The following is a 22,047-nucleotide window of genomic DNA, read 5'->3' as shown; positions in this document are numbered from 1 at the left end:
GACCCCAGAGACAGGCATGAGACACTGAAGCTGCTGCTGCAGCCACCAAGAAGCCTGTATGCAAGCCCAGGTCACTATCCACATCTCCCCTCCCAGGAGCCTGTGTAGCCCCCCACTGCCAGTGTCCCGTGTTCCAGGGCCAACTTCCCCAGGAGAACACACAGGGCACCTCAGGCTTGTGCAACATCACGCTGACCTCTGCCGCCACAGGCTTGCCCCGAAATCCATACACCTCCCTCCCCCATCCTTAGTGAGGCAGAGCCCCCGAAACAGCTGCTCCTTTAATCCCATCCTGTCTGAGGAAAGAACAGATGCCCTTAGGAGACCTACATGCAGAGGCAGGTCCAAATCCAAAGCTGAACCCCAGGAGCTGTACGAACAAAGAAGAGAAAGGGAAATCTCTCCCAGCAGACTCAGGAGCAGCGAATTAAATCTCCGCAAACAATTTGATGCATCCTGCATCTGTGGAATACCTGAATAGACAATGATTCATACCAAATTGAGGAGGTGTACTTTGGGAGCAACTATATGTATATATATATATATTTTTTTCCATTTTCTCTTTTTATGAGTGTGTGTGTGTATGTGTATGCTTCTGTGTGTCATATTGTCTGTATAGCATTGTTTTTACCATTTGTCCTAGGGTTCTGCCTGTCCAATCTTTTTTGGGTTTTTTTTTTTTTTGTTTTCCTTAAGTACAGTTTTTAGCATTTGTTATCGTTGGTTGATTTGTTTTTTGGTTTGGTTCTCTCTTCTATCTTTCTTTTTCTCTTATTACTTTATTTTTTTTAAATAATTATTTTGTATTTAATAACTTTATTTTATTGTATTTTGCTTATTTTATTTTATCTTTTCTTTCTTTCTTTCTTTCTTTCTTTCTTTCTTTCTTTCTTTCTTTCTTTCTTTCTTTCTTACTTTTCTCACTTTTATTCTGAGCCATGTGGATGACAGGCTCTTGGTGTGCCAGCCAGGTGTCAGGAGTGTGCCTCTGAGGTGGGACAGCCAAGTTCAGGACACTGGTCCACAAGAGACCTCCCAACTCCATGTAATATCAAATGACAAAAATCGCCCAGAGATCTCCATCTCAATGCCAAGACCCAGCTCCACTCAAAGACCAGCAAGTTCAGTGCAGGACACCCTATGCCAAACAACTAGCAAGACAGGAACACAACCACATCCATTAGCACAGAGGCTGCCTAAAATCATAATAAGGATACAGACACCCTAAAACACACCATCAAGGTGGACCTGCTCACCAGAAAGACAAGATACAACCTCATCCACCAGAACACAGGCACTAGTCCCCTCCATCAGGAAGTCTACACAACCCACTGAGCCAACCTTAGCCACTGCAGACAGACACCAAAAACAACGGAAACTATGACGCTGCAGCCTGCAAAAAGGAGACCCCAAACACAGTAAGTTAGCCAACTGAGAAGACAGAGAAACACACAGCGGATGAAGGAGCAAGGCAAAAACCCACCAGGCCTAACAAATGAAGAGAAAAGAGGCAGTCTACCTGAAAAAGAATTCAGCATAATGATAGTAAAGATGATCCAAAATCTTGGAAATAGAATGGAGAAAATACAAGAAATGTTTAGCAAGGACCTAGAAGAACTAAAGGGCAAACAAACAATGATGAACCACACAATAAATGATATTAAAAATTCTCTAGAAGGGATCAATAGCAGAAAAACCAAGGCAGAAGAATGGATAAGTGACCTGGAAGATGAAAGAATGGAAATAACTACTGCAGAGCAGAAAAAATAAAAAAGTATGGAAACAATTGAAGACAGTCTCAGAGAACTCTGGGACAAAATTAAATGCACCAGCATTTGAATTATAGGGGTCCCAGAAGAAGAAGAGAAAAAGAAAAGGACTGAGAAAATATTTGAAGGGATTATAGTTGAAAACTTCCCTAATATGGGAAAGGAGATAGTTAAGTCCAGGAAGCACAAAGTCCCATACAGGATAAATCCAAGGAGAAATATGCCAAGACACATATTAATCAAACAATCAAAAATTAAATACAAAGAAAAAATATTAAAAGCAGCAAGGGAAAAACAACAGATAACAAACAAGGGAATCCCATAAGGTTAAGAGCTGATCTTTCAGCAGAAACTGCAAGCCAGAAGGGAGTGGCAAGACATGTTTAAAGTGATGAAGGAAAAAAACCTACAACCAAGATTACTTTACCCAGCAAGGATCTCATTCAGATTTGATGGAGAAGTTAAAACCTACAGATAAGAAAAAGCTAAGAGAATTCAACACCACCAAACCAGCTTTACAACAAAAGCTAAAGGAAGTTCAATAGGCAGGAAACACAAGAGAAGGAAAAGACCTACAATAACAAACCCCAAACATTTAAGAAAATGGGAATAGGAACATACATATCGATAATTACCTTAAATGTAAATAGATTAAATGCTCCAACCAAAAGACATAGACTGGTTGAATGGATACAAAAATAAGACCCATATATATGCTGTCCACAATAGACCAACATCAGACCTAGAACACACACAGACTGAAAGTGAGGGAACAGAAAAAGATATTCCATGCAAATGGAAATCAAAAGAAATCTGGAGTAGCAATTCTCAAATCAGACAAAATAGACTTTAAAACAAACACTATTACAAAAGACAAAGAATGATACTACATAATGATCAAGGGATCAATCCAAGAAGAAAAAACAATTGTAAATATTTATGCACCCAACATAGGAGCATCTCAATACATAAGGCAAATACTAACAGCAATTAAAGAGGAAATCAAGAGTAACACAATCATGGTAGGGGACCTTAACACCCCACTTTCACCAATGGACAGATCATCCAAAATGACAATAAATAAGGAAACACAAGCTTTAAATAGTACATTAAGCAAGATGGACTTAATTGATATTTATAGGACATTCCATTCCAAAACAACAGAATACACATTCTTCTCAAGTGCTCATGGAATATTCTCCAGGATAGATCATATCTTGGGTCACAAATCAAGGACTGGTAAATTTAAGAAAATTGAAATCATATCAAGTATATTTCTGACCACAATGCTATGAGACTAGATAACATTTACAGGAAAAAACACTGCAAAAAATACAAACACATGGTGGCTAAACATATGCTACTAAATAACCAAGAGATCACTGTAGAAATCAAAGAGGAATTTAAAAATACCTAGGAACAAATGATTATGAAAACAAGACAACCCAAATTCTATGGCATGCATCAAAAGCACTTCTAAGAGGGAAGTTTACAGGAATACAATCCTACTTTAAGAAACAAGAAAGATCAAACAGACAGCCTAATCTTACACCTAAAGCAAGCAGAGAAACAAGAACAAAAAACCCCCAAAGTTAGCAGAAGGAAAGAAAGCATAAAGATCAGTTCAGATATAAATGAAAAATAAATTAAGGAAATGATAGCAAAGATCAGTAAAACTAAAAGCTGGTTCTTTGAGAAGATAAACAAAATTGATAAACCACTAGCCAGACTCATCAAGAAAAAAAGGGAGAAGAGTCAAATGAATACAATTAGAAATAAAAAAGGAGAAGTAACAACTGACACTGCAGAAATACAAAGATTCATGAGAGATTACTACCAGCAACTATACGCCTTATGGACAACCTGGAATAAATGCACAAATTCTTAGAAATGCACAACATTCTGAGATGGTACCAGGAAGAAATTGAAAATATGAACAGACCAATCACAAGCACTGAAATTGAAACTGTGATTAAAATCTTCCAACAAACAAAAGCCCAGGAGCAGATGGCTTCACAGGCAAATTCTATAACACATTTAGAGAAGAGATAACACCTATCCTTCTCAAACTTTCCAAAATATAGCAGAGGGAGGAATACTCCCAGACACATTCTATGAAGCCACAATTAACCTGATACCAAAACCAAAGATGTCACAAAGAAAGAAAACTACAGGCCAATAACAGTGATGAACATAGATGAAAAAAATCCTCTACAAAATACTAGCAGACAGAATCCAACAGCATATTGAAAGGATCATACACCATGATGAAGTGGGGTTTATCTCAGGGATGCAAGGATTCTTCAGTATACACAAATCAATCAATGTGATGTACTATATTAACAAATTGAAGGAGAAAAAACATATGATCATCTCAATAGATGAAGAGAAACTTTTGACAAAATTCAACACCCATTTATGATAAAAACCCTCCAGAAAGTAGGCATAGAGGGAACTTTCCCGAACATAATAAAGGCCATATATGACAAACCCACAGCCAGCATCGTTCTCAATGGTGAAAAACTGAAACCATTTCCACTAAGATCAGGAAGAAAATGAGGTTGCTCACCCTTACCACTATTACTAAACATAGTTTTGGAAGTTTTAGCCACAAAATCAGAGAAGATAAAGAAATAAAAGGAAATAAAATCAGAAAAGAAGAAGTAAAGCTGTCACTGTTTGCAGATGACATGATACTATACATAGAGAATCTTAAAGATGCTACCAGAAGACTACTAGAGCTAATCAATGAATTTGGTAAAGTAGAAGGATACAAAGTTAAGGCACAGAAATCTCTTTCATTCCTATACACTAATGATGAAAAATCTGCAATGAAATCAGGAAAACACTCCCATTTACCATTGCAACAAAAAGAATAAAATATCTACGAATAAGCTTACCTATGGAGACAAAAGATCTGTATGCAGAAAATTATAAGACACTGATGAAAAAAATTAAAGATGATACAAACAGATGGAGAGATATACCATGTTCTTGGATTGGAAAAATCAACATTGTGAAGGTGACTCTACTACCCAAAGCAATCTACAAATTCAATGCAATCCCTATCAAACTACCACTAGCATTTTTCACAGAACTAGAACAAAAATTTTCACAATTTGTATGGAAACACAAAAGACCCCAAATAGCCAAGAAAATCTTGAGAATGAAAAATGGAGCTGGAAGAATCAGGCTCCCTGACTGCAAACTATACTACAAAGCTACAGTAATCAAGACAGTATGGTACTGGCACAAAAAATATAGATCAATGGAACAGGGTAGGAAGCCCAGAGATAAACCCACACACATATGGTCACCTTATATTTGATAAAGGAGGCAAGAATATACAGTGGAGAAAAGACAGCCTCTTCAATAAGTGGCGCTGGGAAAACTGGACAGCTACATGTAAAAGAGTGAAATTAGAACACTCCCTAACACCATACACAAAAATAAACTCAAAATGGATTAAAGACCTAAATGTCAGGCCAGACACCATCAATCTCTTAGAAGAAAACATAGGCAGAACACTCTATGACATAAATCACAGCAAGATCCTTTTTGACCCACCTCCTAAAGAAATGGAAATAAAAACAAAAATAAAGAAATGGGACCGAATGAAACTTCAAAGCTTTTGCTCAGCAAAAGAAACCATAAACAAGACCAAAAGACAACCCTCAGGATGGGAGAAAATATTTGCAAGTGAAGCAACTGACAAAGGATTCAACTCCAAAATTTACAAGCAGCTCATGCAGCTCAATAACAAAAAAAACAAAAAACCCAATCTAAAAATGGGCAGAAGACCTAAATAGACATTTCTCCAAAGAAGATATACAGATTGCCAACAAACACATGAAAGAATGCTCAACATCATTAATCATTAGAGAAATGCAAATCAAAACTACAATGAGATACCATCTCACACCAGTCAGAATGGCCATCATCAAAAAATCTAGAAACAATAAATGCTGGAGAGGGTATGGAGAAAAGAGAACCTTCTTGCACTGCTGGTGGGAATGTGAATTGATACAACCACTATGGAGAACAGTATGGAGGTTCCTTAAAAAAAGAACTACAATACAATCCAGCAATCCCACTACTGGGCATATACGCTGAGAAAACCATAATTCAAAAAGAGTCATGTTCCAAAATATTCATTGCAGCTCTATATACAATAGCCAGGACATGGAAGCAACCTAAGTGTCCATAGACAGATGAATGGATAAAGATGATGTGGCACTTATATACAATGGAATATTACACAGCCCTAAAAAGAAACAAAACTAAGTTATTTGTAGTTAGGTGCATAGACCTAGAGTCTGTCATACAGATTGAAGTAAATCAGAAAAAGAAAAACAAATACCATACATTAACACATATATATGGAATCTAAAAAAAGAAATTGGTCATGAAGAACTTAGGGGCAAGAGGAAATAAAGTCACAGACCTACTAGAGAATGTACTTGAAGATACAGGGAGGGGGAAGGGTAAGCTGAGACAAAGTGAGAGAGTGGGATGGACATATATACACTACCAAACGTAAAATAGATAGCTAGTGGGATGCAGCCGCATAGCACTGGGAGATCAGCTCGGTGCTTTGTGACCACCTAGAGGGGTGGGATAGGGAGGGTGGGAGGGACGGATATGCAAGAGGGAAGAGATATGTATATGTATAACTGATTCCCTGTGATATAAAGCAGAAGCTAACACACCATTATAAAGCAATTATACTCCAAAAAAGATGTTTAAAAATAAAATAAAATAAAATAAAGAATCAGGAAACTTTCCATGATTTTTTAAAAGATAAATTTAAAAGTGCTACTATATATGTTTAAATCAGAATTCAAATATCATCCATGCCCTATAGCCACTTGATTTGTCTCCTTAGTCTCTTTTATTTTTTTTTAAATTTATTTATTTTACAGTAAGTCTTTGTTTGATTCAAATTGGTAACTGTAAATCATTTGTATGTAACAATTGGGAAAATTTTAACACTAATTGATAGTTGATCATTTTAATAAATTATTGCCAGTTAAAAGAATAAAAGTGCTTTTAATTCTAAAAATATTTATTGATTAAATATTTATAAATCTCTTTGTCCCTGTCACTAATGCCTATTGTTCTATCATTTTTTAAAATTTATAATATTATGTTATAATAATCTTATTTATTAATTATATGTAGGAAAAGTTCTTATTCGCCTTATCAAAGAACATGCATATATATATATATATATATATATATATATATATATATATATTTTGTGTGTGTGTGTGTGTGTGGTACGCAGGCCTCTCACTGTTGTGACTTCTCCCTTTGCAGAGCACAGGCTCCGGACGCACAGGCTGAGTGGCCACGGCTCACAGGCCTAGTCGCTCTGCAGCATGTGGGATCCTCCTGGACTGGGACATGAACCCACGTCCCCTGCATCGGCAGGCGGACTCTCAATCACTGCACCACCAAGGAAGCCCCTTTGCTTAGATTTTTTTAAACAGTATTTGTTATTTTGTTAAACCAATTATTCTACTAACTTCATCCATTATATTTTTTTATTGTTGCTGTATATATTTGAAGTTTTAGGTCAAGTTCCTTTCCAATTTTTATTAAAATATAAATTTTAAAAAATCAATTTTCCACATAACATAATCTTAAACTATCCTAGATGTTTGAAATAAAATACATCATTTTATTTATTTTTAGTTACATCAATATAGTTTAAATTCTTCCTTTGCTAAGGCATTACTTGTGCAATTTCAATTTTCCACAAGAAATTTAATGTGTTTCATTATTTTAAAATACCTTCTTTGATTATGATGAAAAATTGTCCACACATTTATTTGTAAGAGGGAGTTTAGAGATTTCTTTGGAGTTTAATATATAGAATGTAAGACTACATATATATATATACACACACACACACACATATATATGCATATATCAAATTAGCATTTTACAATATGTTGTTTTTTATTATATATACACAAATATAGCAGCATTAATATTTCTCTAATGGCTTGCTGATTTTTGCTGGCACAAATGACAGTGATATTTTAAAGTCTATCACTTGACTAAAAAAATCACACAATGTAAGAGCAGTGAGTTTCAGTTTTATTCATGGACTTTACTGATGACTGTAGTGCAGGAGACAGCCTCTCAGTAGCTCTGAGGAACTGCTCCAGAGATAGGGGAAGAGCCCATATATATATGAATTGTTTTGCTGGGAAATACATGTCGTCAAGCATATGTCTTAGTAAAAGATGACTGCTAATCACAGAAAACAGATATCTCAAGTGTATGATTTTAGTGCTTGTCTATGTATGGGAAGATGCAAGATTCTGGGGTCATTGAAATTTTTCCTTAGATATGCATCTTGACTATCTAGGGACCTTTATCCAAAATACAGAATGCTTCATCCTATTTTTTTCCATCCTGAATTTCCCTCAAGGCATGCTGTGTGTAACTGTTGTGGGTTGCTACTTAACCCTTTGTATAACCAGATGATGAGAGAAACTCTTTGTTCTTTTTGTTTACACACTATTATTATTTTAATTTATTATAATATTTATAAAGTTTTTTTACTAAAATAATATTGCCAAAAATACTTGGACATTTACCTTAAATTAGACAATATTCCATAAATTTGAGATGGAGAAAGCAACTCGATTTTTCTGACTTTGAGACTTTATCTTCCTTTATGTTTTCCATAATTATCCTTTTTTTTTTCTTTTTAATCACACATTTCAAATCTTCACTTGGGTTCAAGTGATTTAGAAGTTATACATTCTTTTTGCAGCCGGCCATTCTTGAAGACATGAGGTAACTTGTGTAAACTATACTTAAACAAATATTTCTAAATATTTATCATGATAATCTGATTTTCCTCAGGCTCATATTACTCTACTTTCTGTGAAATATTTCATCTCATTACAATTTTAAATTGTTTCTATATCTTAGTTTGTAATTAAGCAACACCATGCTTTACCAACACCATTTATTACTGTCTTTTCTTTCTTTTTTCTTTTTTTTTTTTGCAGTACGTGGGCCTCTCACTGTTGTGGTCTCTCCTGTTGCGGAGCACAGGCTCCGGACGCACAGGCTCAGCAGCCACGGCTCATGGGCCTAGCCGCTCCAAGGCATGTGGGATCTTCCAGGACCGGGACACGAACCCGTGTCCCCTGCTCGGCAGGCAGACTCTCAACAACTGCACCACCAGGGAAGCCCTGTAGTTTCTTTTTTTTTTTAATCACTGTTATCCTTTTTATTATTATTTAATTTCACATTCATATATATATTTCCAGAATTCGTGTGTGGGTAGCATATTAAATGAATCTTTGCATGGCAATGAATCTGTGAGGCACTTGTAGATGAATCATGGTTTAGCTGATTTAAATTTCTTCAGTCACAATCTTTTAAACTCAAATTCTAAATCCCTCTTTCATTGCTTTCCAGCATGCAGAGAAATTTGAGTCCAACCAGAGTTTTTTTTTTTTTTCTTCACTTTATAGATGGTATGTCTTTTCTGCATGAATGTTGCTATGATTTTATTCCATCAATTTTCATCAATATTTCTTAAAATAAAATTTTAAGCACATGTTCCATATCTTGAACTTATAGAAACACTTAAAATGTAATAAAATTAATATATAATATTTACAGCTACACATATAATAGGCAAGAGGGAAAGAACATAGCCAGTTGACAAAGATTACAGTGTTGGATAGCTAATATCCAGTGACAACAGGAGTTTAGAAAAAATATACTTAAATCCTAACAGTGTAATTATTTCAGAATATCTGGAAATATGTATAAATATGCATTTTTTCCATGCAACAATTCTATTCTAGGTCTTTATTGCAAGTAAATAATTAACTAATGAAACAATGTTACATAGATTTTATAGTTCTTAAGCTTTTAATCATAATTATCAAGTAATTATGCCATATGTATCTATAGAAATTATGCTTTATAAACCAATAAAATAAAATATTGAATGCAGAAATAAAACCACACATATATGGTCAAGTTATTTTTGACAAAGTTAACAAGACTGTTCTATGTGAAAAAAATAGAACAGTTTTCAGCAAACTTTATTGAGAAACAGAATAGGAAATGCAAGTTAATGAATCTGGAACCTTACCTAATATCATATACAAAAATTAACTCAAAATGGATCAAAGACCTAAACATAAGACCTAAATTTTTTTAAAAATTAAGGAAAAACTTAGGGGACAATATTCATGACACTGGGTTTTACAAAAATTTTTAAAATATGACATCAAAAGAATAAGAAAAAAAGGAAAAGTAGATAGTTGAATTACATCAAAATTTAAAACTTCTGTAAATAAAAGACCATAATTAACAGAGTGAGAAGGCAACCTATGGAATGAGAGAAAACATTTGCAAATCATATATTTAATAAAAGGTTAATAAACAGAATATATAAAGAACTGCTACAAATGTACCTCAACAGAATAAAGGTCATATATGAGAAAAGTTAAAAACTTTTCTTCTTAGATCAGGAACAAGACAAGGATGTCCACTCACCCCACTTTTGTTCAACATAGTACTGGAAATCCAAGCAACAACATTAGGGAAAAATAAATAAATAAAAGCCATCCAAATCAGAAAGAAAAAGTAAAATTATTTCTAGTTGCAGATGAAGTGATCTGATATATAGAAAACCTGAAAGACTCTACCCCAAAATTGTTAGACTAAAAAATGAATTCTGTAAAGTTGCAGGATACAAAATTGAGATAAAAAATCAGTGGTGTTTTTGTACACTAACAATAAACTATCTGAAAGAAATATTAAGAATGAAATTGCATTTTCAATAGCATCAAACTCAATAAAATACCTAGGAATAAATTTAACTAGGGAGATGGAAGACCTGTACACTAACAACTAGAAGATATTGATAAAAGAAAGTGAAGAAGACACAAATGAATGAAAAGATATCCAAAGTTCTTGGTTAGAAGAATTAACAATTTTAAATGTCCATACTGTTCAAAGAGTTCTACAGACTCAGTGCAATCCCTATCACAATTTCAGAGAAATTTCTCAGAGAAATAAAACAAACAACCCTGAAATTTGTATAGAACCACAGAATATGCCATATATTCAAAAGAATCTTCTGAAAGAAGAACAAAGTGGAGGTATCACACTCCCTATTTTCAAACTATATTACAGAGAAATAGCAATCAAAAAGTATGGTATGGGGACTTCCCTGGTGGCACAATCGTTAAGAATCCACCTGCTAATTCAGGGGTCATGGGTTCATGCCCTGGTCCAGGAAGATCCCACATGCTGGTGGAGCAACTAAGCCTGTGCACCACAACTACTGAGCCTGAGCTCTAGAGCCCACAAGCCACAACTACTGAGCCTGTGTGCCACAACTACTGAAGCCCATGTGCCTAGAGCCTGTACTCTGCAACAAAGAGAAGCCACCACAATGAGAAGGCCATGCACCACAACAAAAAGTAGCCCCTGCTTGCCACAACTAAAGAAAGCCCACACACAGCAATGAAGACCCAATGCAGCCAAAAATAACTAAATTAAAAAAAAAAAAGAAAAGTATGGTATGGTACAGTAATAATAACAGGCACATAGAACAGGGGAATAGAATACTCCAGAAACAAAACCACAAATATAAGATCAACTAACTCTTGACAAGCATCCCAGAACATACAATGGTTAAAGGATAGTCTCTCCAATAAATGGTGTTGGGTGACTGGATATCTACTTGCAAAAGAATGAAATTGAACTACTATCTTACACCACTCACAAAAATTAACTTGAAATGGATTAAAAACTTGAGTGTAAGACCTGAAACCATAAAACTTTTAGAAGAAAACATAGAGTCAACAATCTCACTACTGGGCAAATACCCAGAGAAAACCATAATTCAAAAAGACACGTGCACCCCAATGCTCATTGTAGCACTATTTACAATAGCCAGGATATGGAAGTAACCTAAATGTCCATCAACAGAGGAATGGATAAAGAAGATGTGGTACATATATACAATGGGATATTATTCAGCCATAAAAAGGAACAAAACTGAGTCATTTGTATAGACATGGATGGACCTAGAGACTGTCATACAGAGTAAAGAAAGTCAGAAAGAGAAAAACAAATATCGTATATTAACACGTATATGTGGAATCTGAAAAATTGGTATAGACGATCTTATTTACAAAGCAGAAATAGAGACACAGATGTAAAAAACAAACGTATGGATACCAAGGGGGAAAAGAGGGAGTAGGATGAATTGGGAGATTGGGATTGATATATATATATACACTACTGATACTATGCATAAAGTAGATAACTAATGAGAACCTACTGCATAGCACAGGGAACTCTACTCAGTACTCTGTTGTGACCTAAATGAGAAGGAAATCCAAAAAAGAGAGGATATATGTATACTATACGTATAGCTGATTCACTTTGCTGTACATTATAAACTAACTCAATATTGTAAAGCAACTATACTCCAATAAAAAAAAATCACTAAAAATCTCCTTGATATTGAGCTTAGCAATTATTTCTTGGATAAGCTGCCAAAGAACAGGAGACAAAAGCTAAAATAAACACATGGGGTTACTTCAAACTAAAGAGCTTTGCATACAAAGGTAATGATGAATAAATTGAAAAGGTAACCTACAGAATAGGAATAAATATTTGCAAACCATATATCTGATAAGGAGATAATATTCAAAATATATAAAGAACTCATACAACTCAATAGGTAAAAACCCAAATAATACAGTTAAAAAATGGGCAAAAGACTTGAGTAGACATTAGTTGGAAACAAAAACTTACAAATGGCCAACGGGTACATGAAAAATGCTTAACATCACTAATCATCAGGTAAATGCAAATCAAAGCCACAATAAGATATTACCTCACATCTTTTAGGATGGCTATTATCAGGGAGACAAAATAGAGTAAGTGTTGGCAAGGATGTAGAGAAAAGAGAACCATTATACACTGTTGGTGGGAACTTAAATTGGTATAGCTATTATGGAAAACAGTATGGTGGTTCCTCAAAAATTAAAAATACAACTAGTAATTAATAGGCAACAAAGATCTTTTTTTTATTTTTAAATGATTTTTCATTGAAGTATAGTTGATTTACAGTGTTGTGTTAGTTTCTGGTGTATAGCAAAGTGATTCAATTATATATATATATATATATATATCTTCTTTTTTATAGTTCATATTCTTTTCTATTATGATATTTTATGAGATATTGAATACAGTTCCCTGTGCTATACAGTAGGACCTTGTTGTTTATTTTATATATAGTAGTTTATATCTGCTTATCCCAAAATCTTAATTTATCCCTCCCCTCAACTTTTCCTCTTCAGTACCCATAAGTTTGTTTTCTATGTCTGTGAGTCAGTTTTTCTAAATAAGTTCATTTTTATCATATTTGGATTCCACATATAAATGATATCCTACGATATTTTGACTTTGACTTACTTCACTTAGTATGATAATCTCTAGGTCCATCCATGTTACTTCAAATAGCATTATTTCATTCGTGTGTGTGTGTGTGTGTGTGTGTGTGTGTGTGTGTATTATATATATATATACCACATCTTCTTTATCCATTCATATGTTGAGGGACATTTATGTTGCTTCCATGTCTTGGCTATTGTAAATAGTACTGCTATGAACATTGGGGTGCATGTATACTTTCAAATGATGGTTTTCTCCATATATACACCCAGTAGTGGGATTATTGGATCATACGGTAACTCTATTTTTAGATTTTTAAGGAACCTCCATACTGTTCTGCATAGTGGCTGCACAATTTTACATTCCCACCAACAGTGTAGGAGGGTTCCCTTTCTCCACACCCTCTACAGAATTTATTAACTGTAGACTTTTTAATGATGGCCAATCTGACCAGTGTGTGGTGTTACCTCACGGCAGTTTTGATTTATATTTCTCTAATTATTAGTCATGTTGACCATCTTTTCATGTGCCTGTTGACCATCTGTATGTCTTATTTGGAGAAATGTCTATTTAGGTCTTCTGCCCATTTTTTGATTGGGTTGTTTGGGTTTTTTGTTATTAAGATGTATGAGCTGTTTGCCTATTTTGGAAATTTTTGGCCACATGATTTGCAAATATTTTCACCTAGTCCGTAGTTTGTCTTTTCATTTTATTTATGGTTTCCTTTGCTGTGCAAAATCTTATAAGTTTGAGTTGGTCCCATTTGTTTATTTTTGCTTTTATTTCTATTGCCTTGGGAGGCTGACCTAAGAAAACATTGTAGGATTTATGGCAAAGAATGTTTTGCCTATGTTCTCTTCTAGGAGTTTTATGGTGTCATGTCTTATACTTAAGTCTTTAAGACATTTTGAGTGTGGTGTTAGGGAGTGTTCTAACTTCATTGATGTGCATGTGGCTATCCAACTTTCCCAACACCGCTTGCTGAAGGGACTCTGTTCTATATTCTTGCCTCCTTTGTCAAAAATTAAAATCTTTAAATATATAAAATTGAAAATGACAAAGGAAAGATCTGCCTACTGATTAAGACAAATACAGATCCTGATTTTTATACTAGTGGTTCTCAGGTTTTCAGACTTAGTGTGCATCAGAATCACTTCAAGATATATTAAAACACAGATTAATGAGTCTTGTCCCAGAGTTTCTAATTCAGCAGGTTTAAGATGGAACACAATAATTTGTATTTCCAACATTTCCTATGTGATGCTACTGGCGCTCCATCTACACTTTGGAAACAACCAATGAATACTGATTTCAAAATGCACATTCTCAACATTTTTATTTTCAGAAAGAAAAAGCCTAATTCCATTCAAACTCTGCTACTGTCTGCTGAACCAAAACCTGTGCAGCAGCCTCTTGAATATCTTATACACGATAGCCTGCTTCAATGACAGCCATAAAATGTGAATCCCTCTGTGATGAAATGGGCCAGCATAAGCTACTGCAAGTTATTTATTTATTTATTGCAGTATGCCGGCCTCTCACTGCTGTGGCCTCTCCCGTTGCGGAGCACAGGCTCTGGATGCACAGGCTCAGTGGCCATGGCTCACGGGTCCAACCGCTCCATGGAATGTGGGATCTTCCCGGACTGGGGCACGAACCCATGTCTCCTGTATCGGCAGGTGGACTCTCAACCACTGCGCCACCAGGGAAGCCCTGGAAGTTATTTTTTAAAAGAGAGAATTACAATTTTTTTTTTCCTTAGCTAAGTCATCTCCATGGTTTGGGATTATATACATTTGTTCATTGGATAGATGAATTTCTAAAATATTTTGTGTACATATTTCATATCACTAACAACATGAAATCTCAGATGGACATGAAAGTAAAAGTAAAAATTCGAGGTATAGAAAAGTTGGTTCAAAATAGAAAGTTTATCAAATGTTGTGAAATAGAAATTATTAGCCATGGATGTGAAGGGAAACATAAATTATGACTCCATTGACTATAAAAAATTAAAAATAATTTCTCTATAACAAAAAATATAATTGAAAAAGAAAGCAGACCCAGAAAATATTTAAAGCAGTTCTAAGAGACAAATTATAATGTGATTTATGAAAAAACTTGTAAAAATTGATAAAAATATATCCCTATTCAACTAGATATATCAGCAATGGACATGAAAACTCAATTCTTATGTGGTAAATGTAGTCAGGAATTTTGAAAGTGGGAATTAACATTTTTATCATGAAATAAATGCAAATTAAGACAAAAAGGAGATAGTAGTGCATTTAAGAAATATAAAAACATAATAAAAGTTAATGTGCATGTAGAATAATAATTTCTGGTGGGATATATAAATTAGTATAATAATTTGGAAGTCAATTTTATAAAATTTATCAATCATCAATTGCTTCAATCAATTTAACAATACATTAGTATTTAAAGATACTCTGTAGTAATAAGGGAAACATAATTTTAGGTAAGCAAAGAACAAGCCAAATCTATATGTTTATCTATTATGTGGTAATAACTGTATAAAATTACATCTATGTTGGATGGAAGAAAAGATAATTAGATACTTAAGAGGGATAAGGATTTATAGATATCTTTTTTGTCTAAATTTACTGTTTTAAAAAATGGAAGTATTAACATTTTACTCTTAAAAAAATACATGCACACCTGTCTCCTATTTATGAGAAAAATAGCACCTAGGCTTTTGCACCTTCCTTTTACCAAAGGCTGTTGCTCTATGTCAGGCATTGGCAAACTCTAGCCCTTGGACCAAACCCAGTCAGTTGCTTGCTTTTCGTCTTGTGAGCTAAGAAAGATTTTCACATTTTTCAATGTTAATCCTTTTCCCTGTTATTTTTGGGTGGAATAGAAACAAAAAACAATTTTCTTATAGGAATCATTTTGGAGTACTGGATTATCTCCCATTATCTGTGAAATAATAAAACAAGAAATAAAATTTCAACATGGTAAATGTTTTCATTTATGTGTTTCAGTTTCCTTGTAGTATAAGAAGACACAAGTTTTTCCTTTGTTTGAAAAACTCATATTCTCCTATTACTTCTTACTTTTTGATGGAATAATTAGAAATATGAAATGCTATTGTGTTCTCTTCCCTCTACTCTAAGTTATTAACTTACAAAGACCATGAACTTTGTATTTTAAACCAAGATAATTAGGGTGATCTTGATTTGGCTACAGCTACTCTGGATGTATAAACGGACACTGAAAGGGCTTCCCTGTCCAGGAAGGCCAGCTTGGTCTGTGCCATCCTTCATTGCCTTGTAATATATATCTACCCACACTCAAAACCAGGATGGGCTGAAAGTCTGAGAGAAAGTTGGCCCAAACACTAGAAAGAGGTGAAAGTGCTGAGTCAGGTGGGCCTGTTTGCAGAAAACATTTTAATTTATTTTAAATTTGCAGTTACTTTATGCTATGCTGAACTTGAGATGAACTTTACAACAGAAGTGGTTATCTACTGCTATTATAATTACCTAGGACGTGTGAATTTAAACAAGTGTGCACTTCAAACATGCCATTTTTGTATTGAAATTGTCTTCTTTTTAAAATTTTCTTTGGAATAAAGTAGTACACACAGTAAAAATAATTGAGTGCAATACTTATATAATAAAATAAGAAAAAAACTAAAGTCTCTTTGTCCTTTGACCCCTATTCCCTCTCTCTAAAGCATAAGTACTACTTAGTTTTTCCTTTCTGTTCTTTTTTAAAAAAAATATGTATCTATCTACCTATCTATCTATATATATATAGATTTGGATCTGTATATGTATATGCATATTATCTCCACATATAAACATAAATATGTCTATACTCCTCAATTTCTTCCCTTGCTCTTATGAATTGAATGTATTTTAAAAACGTTCTTCAAAATAGCTTTAAAAATTATGAAATTCTCTAATGCCTGCATCATTCACCAGAGAATGCACGAATCTCTACCATAAAATAAAATTATATTCTCCTACACCTAACTGCCAATATCTGTGGTCCTTATAATGTTTTAATTGACCACATGTTTTGAATAACTAAATGGCATTTACTAATAGTTAATTAGTATAATTTTGAATAATCAAATATTTATATAAATGTCAGTTAAACACTTAACATGAGATTCATTTTTATTCTCAAGATACATCCTTTGACAGTTCCATGGGTCAGTCACTGAGTTAGAACTCACAATAGGAAGGCAAAAATCACTCAGGAATGTGCAAGTAAATGTGCAGAATTGGATGGCCCCTCTATATAGATGGAGGTCTTTGATGATTCAGTATTTGAAGTTGATAAAGGCTCTACTCTAGATGTAAGTTGGTCCTTCTCCATATCTTTCATATACAAGTGAAATTAAAAGGAAATCACTTATATTTACTATATTTTCCTTTATCCATTTAGAGATACACAGAATGAAGATTCACAAAGAGAAGAAGGAATCTGACATTGCTTAACAAATATTGATCATACAAGCTTGTTGTTTTGGGGGAAAAAAACCATACTGCTTCTGAGCAATTCAATCTTTTGATGGAACAAATATTTCTTGGGAAAATAGATCAAATTTGCTTTGAGTAAAGCCTATTACATAAATAATACCCTGGAGATATTATTTTTTATTTATTTGCTTTAAAATATTTTAAGATTTAGGGAAGATGGAGAATGTAATTATTTCAGGTGGTTTACATTGGTGTTTGTTCCTTTAGCTTTAGATTAGAGACTTAAAAACAGGTTTAGAGGAATTCATTTTGTAAAGCCAAATACTTGCAAGTAAAAATGTTATGCTCTGAAATGGCAATTTAATTACACCCTAAACAAAAATAAAAGGGGACTGACAAGTTGGAAAAATATTGGCAAAATATACTAAAGTGAAAGGGTTACTTTTCTCAAGGAGATATATTAGGGTCATAATTAAGTTAGAGGCATCATAAAAAAAGATAAACGTCTTAACAGTAAGAAAGGTAAAGATATAAATAACTGATTCACTTTGTTAAAAAGCAGAAACTAACACCATTGTAAAGCAATTATACCCCAATAAAGATGTTAAAAAAAATGACAACACTCACACACAGAGACTCATGTAACAAATACAAAAAAGGAGTTCATTCTGATAACAAAATAAATACAAATTAAATAAAGAAGAGTAACTCTCTACAACCTTCACCACAGGCCCGATCCATCAACCATTCTTATAGTTTAGTTTCAAGATAAAGTGAGACTGTGTCCCTGTGACCTCCCTAGTCTAAGTCACTGTCATGATTCACCTGAATTATTGCAAGAAACCCCTGCAATTCTACTCCTACTTTTCTGTAATCTATCCCATACTGAACAGCCAAGGTAATGTTTTAAAAATATAAGTAAACCATGCCATTCCTGTGTTCAATGCTCCTTTCAGGCTGATGCTTCTGGAAAGGGCAGCACAAGCTATAACCTTGGCAGATGCATGAGGGCACCTAATCAATACGCTCATAGATTTCTACTTCTTAGGTATTTAGACATGTGTATCCAGTTGGGATCCTTGCCTTCTTTTCAGAGGAACACACCTTAACTTATTAGACCCATGTAGTAGGGCGTGTTATGTTTCTAAGAATGTAGGCCAAAACAAAGCAAGTTGGAAACAGTATTACCGTCTGTGCCAACATCCAGTGTATGTTAGGAACAGCTAATAAGATCAAAATTTGCTTCCCTCAAACTCCAGCACATGCATCTCATCCCCACTGTCCCCTCATTTATACCTTCTCTCTGCTACTCTAATGTAGAGAGTATAAGGGCTGTTCCTCTTGGGACCCCTTTCATTTAAAAGTAAATCCTTGGGTTAATTTGCCCTCCCCTCAACCAGCCTGCAGTGTATCTTAGAACCATTTCTCAAAGTATTCCTCAGGAAGTTTGCGTTTGTTAAAGTTACTACAGCTGTGTAACTAATTAATCAAAATTAGCAGCTTAAAACACCTAATTTGTTATGCTCAGTGTTTTTGGGTACAGAAATTTAGACAGAGCACAGCAGGGTTCGCTTTCCTCTACTTCACAGTGTCCAGAGCCTCAGCTGGGAAGAGTCCTCAACTGCGAACATTGCAGAATGCTTGTTCACTCCCATGTCTGGCACCTGAGATTGAATGACGGGAACACTAGGGAGCTGATTAGAGTTATGTGTGGTTTCTCTACCTGTCTCTTAGCTTCCTAGCAGCATGACAGACTCAGGCTGATCTTCCTTACTTCTCAGGGCTCTAATCACAAGTGTTACAACCAAACAAGGCAGAAACTACGTCACATTTTATGACTCAGCCTAAGGAGACATACAACATCATTTAGTCCATGCAGTCTGAGTAGTCACACACCTGGCCAGAGATTGCCAAAAAGAAGTGAATATGTCAGTAAATTGGGATTGATGTTTTAAAATCTCCTCAGCACTGATCCTTGTACTGATACAGTCATCCTTCCTCAACTTATATATATATATATATATATATATATATATATATATATATATATATATATATATATATATATATATATATATATATATATAATTTACATCTTTATTGGAGTAGAACTGCTCCACAATGGTGTGTTACCCTCTGCTCCATAACAAAGTGAATCAGTCATACATATACATATACATATGTTCCCATATCTCTTCCCTCTTGTGTCTCCCTCCCTCCCACCCACCATATCCCACCCCTCCACGTGGTTGCAAAGCACAGAACTGATCTCCCTGTTCTATGCGGCTGCTTCCCACTAGCTATCTCTTTTATGTTTGGTAGTGTATATATGTCCATTACTCTCTCTCGCTTTGTCACAGCTTATCCTTCCCCCTCCCCATATCCTCAAGTCAATTCTATAGTAGGTCTGTGTATTTATTCCTCTCTCACCCCTAGGTTCTTCATGACTTTTTTTTTTCCCTTAAATTCCATATATATGTGTTAACATATGGCATTTGTCTTTCTCTTTCTGATTACTTCACTCTGTATGACAGACTCTAGGTCCATCCACCTCATTATAAATAGCTCAGTTTCGTTTCTTTTTGTGGCTGAGTAATATTCCATTGTATATATGTGCCACATCTTCTTTATCCATTCATCCGATGATGGACACTTAGGTTGTTTCCATCTCCGGGCTATTGTGAATAGAGTTGCAATGAACACTTTGGTACATGACTATTTTTGAATTATGGTTTCTTCAGGGTATACGCCCAGTAGTGGGATTGCTGGGTCATATGGTAGTTCTATTTTTAGTTTTTTAAGGAACCTCCATACTGTTCTCCATAGTGGCTGTACCAATTCACATTCCCACCAGCAGTGCAAGAGTGTTCCCTTTTCTCCACACGCTCTCTAACATTTATTGTTTCAAGATTTTTTGATGATGGCCATTCTGACTGGTGTGAGGTGATATTTCATTGTAGCTTTGATTTGCATTTCTCTAATGATTAATGATGTTGAGCATTCTTTCATGTGTTTGGTGGCAGTCTGTATATCTTCTTTTGAGAAATGTCTACTTAGATCTTCTGCCCATTGTTGGATAGGGTTGTTGTTTCTTTGTTATTGAGCTGCTTATACATTTTGGAGATTAATCCTTTGTCAGTTGCTTCATTTGCAAATAATTTCTCCCGTTCTGAAGGTTGTCTTTTGGTCTTGTTTATAGTTTCCTTTGCTGTGCAAAAGCTTTGAAGTTTCATTAGGTCCCATTTGTTTACTTTTGTTTTTATTTCCATTTCTCTAGGAGGTGGGTCAAAAAGGAACTTGCTGTGATTTATGTCATAGAGTGTTCTGCCTATGTTTTCCTCTAAGAGTTTGATAGTTTCTGGCCTTACATTTAGGTCTTTAATCCATTTTGGGCTTATTTTTGTGTATGGTGTTAGGGAGTGATCTAATCTCATACTTTTACATGTACCTGGCCAGTTTTCCCAGCACCACTTATTGAAGAGGTTGTCCTTTCTCCACTGTACATTCCTTCCTCCCTTATCAAAGATAAGCTGACCATATGTGCGTGGGTTTATCTCTGGGCTTTCTATCCTGTTCCATTGATCTATATTTCTGTTTTTGTTCCAGTACCATACTGTCTTGATTACTGTAGCTTTGTAGTATAGTCTGAAGACATGGAGCCTGATTCCTCCAGCTCCGTTTTTCGTTCTCAGGATTGATTTGGCTACTCGGGGTCTTTTGTGTTTCCATACAAATTGTGAAATATTTTGTTCTAGTTCTGTGAAGAATGCCAGTGGTAGTTTGATAGGGATTGCATTGAATCTGTAGATTGCTTTGGGTTGTATAGTCATTTTCAAAATGTTGATTCTTCCCATCCAAGAACATGGTATATCTCTCCATCTATTTGTATCATCTTTAATTTCTTTCATCAGTGTCTTATAATTTTCTGCATACAGGTTTTTTGTCTCCTTAGGTAGGTTTATTCCTAGATATTTTATTATTTTTTGTTGCCATGGCAAATGGGAGTGCTTTCTTGATTTCACTTTCAGATTTTTCATCATTAGTGTATAGGAATGAAAGAGATTTCTGTGCCTTAACTTTGTATCCTGCTACTTTACCAAATCCTTTGATTAGCTCTAATAGTTTTCTTAGCGTCTTTAGGATTCTCTATGTATAGTATTATGTCATCTGCAAACAGTGACAGCTTTACTTCTTTTCCAATTTGGATTCATTTTGTTTCCATTTCTTCTCTGGTTGCTGTGGCTAAAACTTCCAAAACTACATTAAATAAGAGTGGTGAGAGTGGGCAACCTTGTCTTGTTCGTGATCTTAGTGGAAATGCTTTCAGTTTTTCACCATTGAGGACGATGTTGGCTGTGGGTTTG

Source organism: Phocoena phocoena, chromosome 14, assembly GCF_963924675.1.
Source record: "Phocoena phocoena chromosome 14, mPhoPho1.1, whole genome shotgun sequence".
NCBI classification, from domain to species: domain Eukaryota; kingdom Metazoa; phylum Chordata; class Mammalia; order Artiodactyla; family Phocoenidae; genus Phocoena; species Phocoena phocoena.
Note: the sequence above shows the minus strand (reverse complement) of the source record.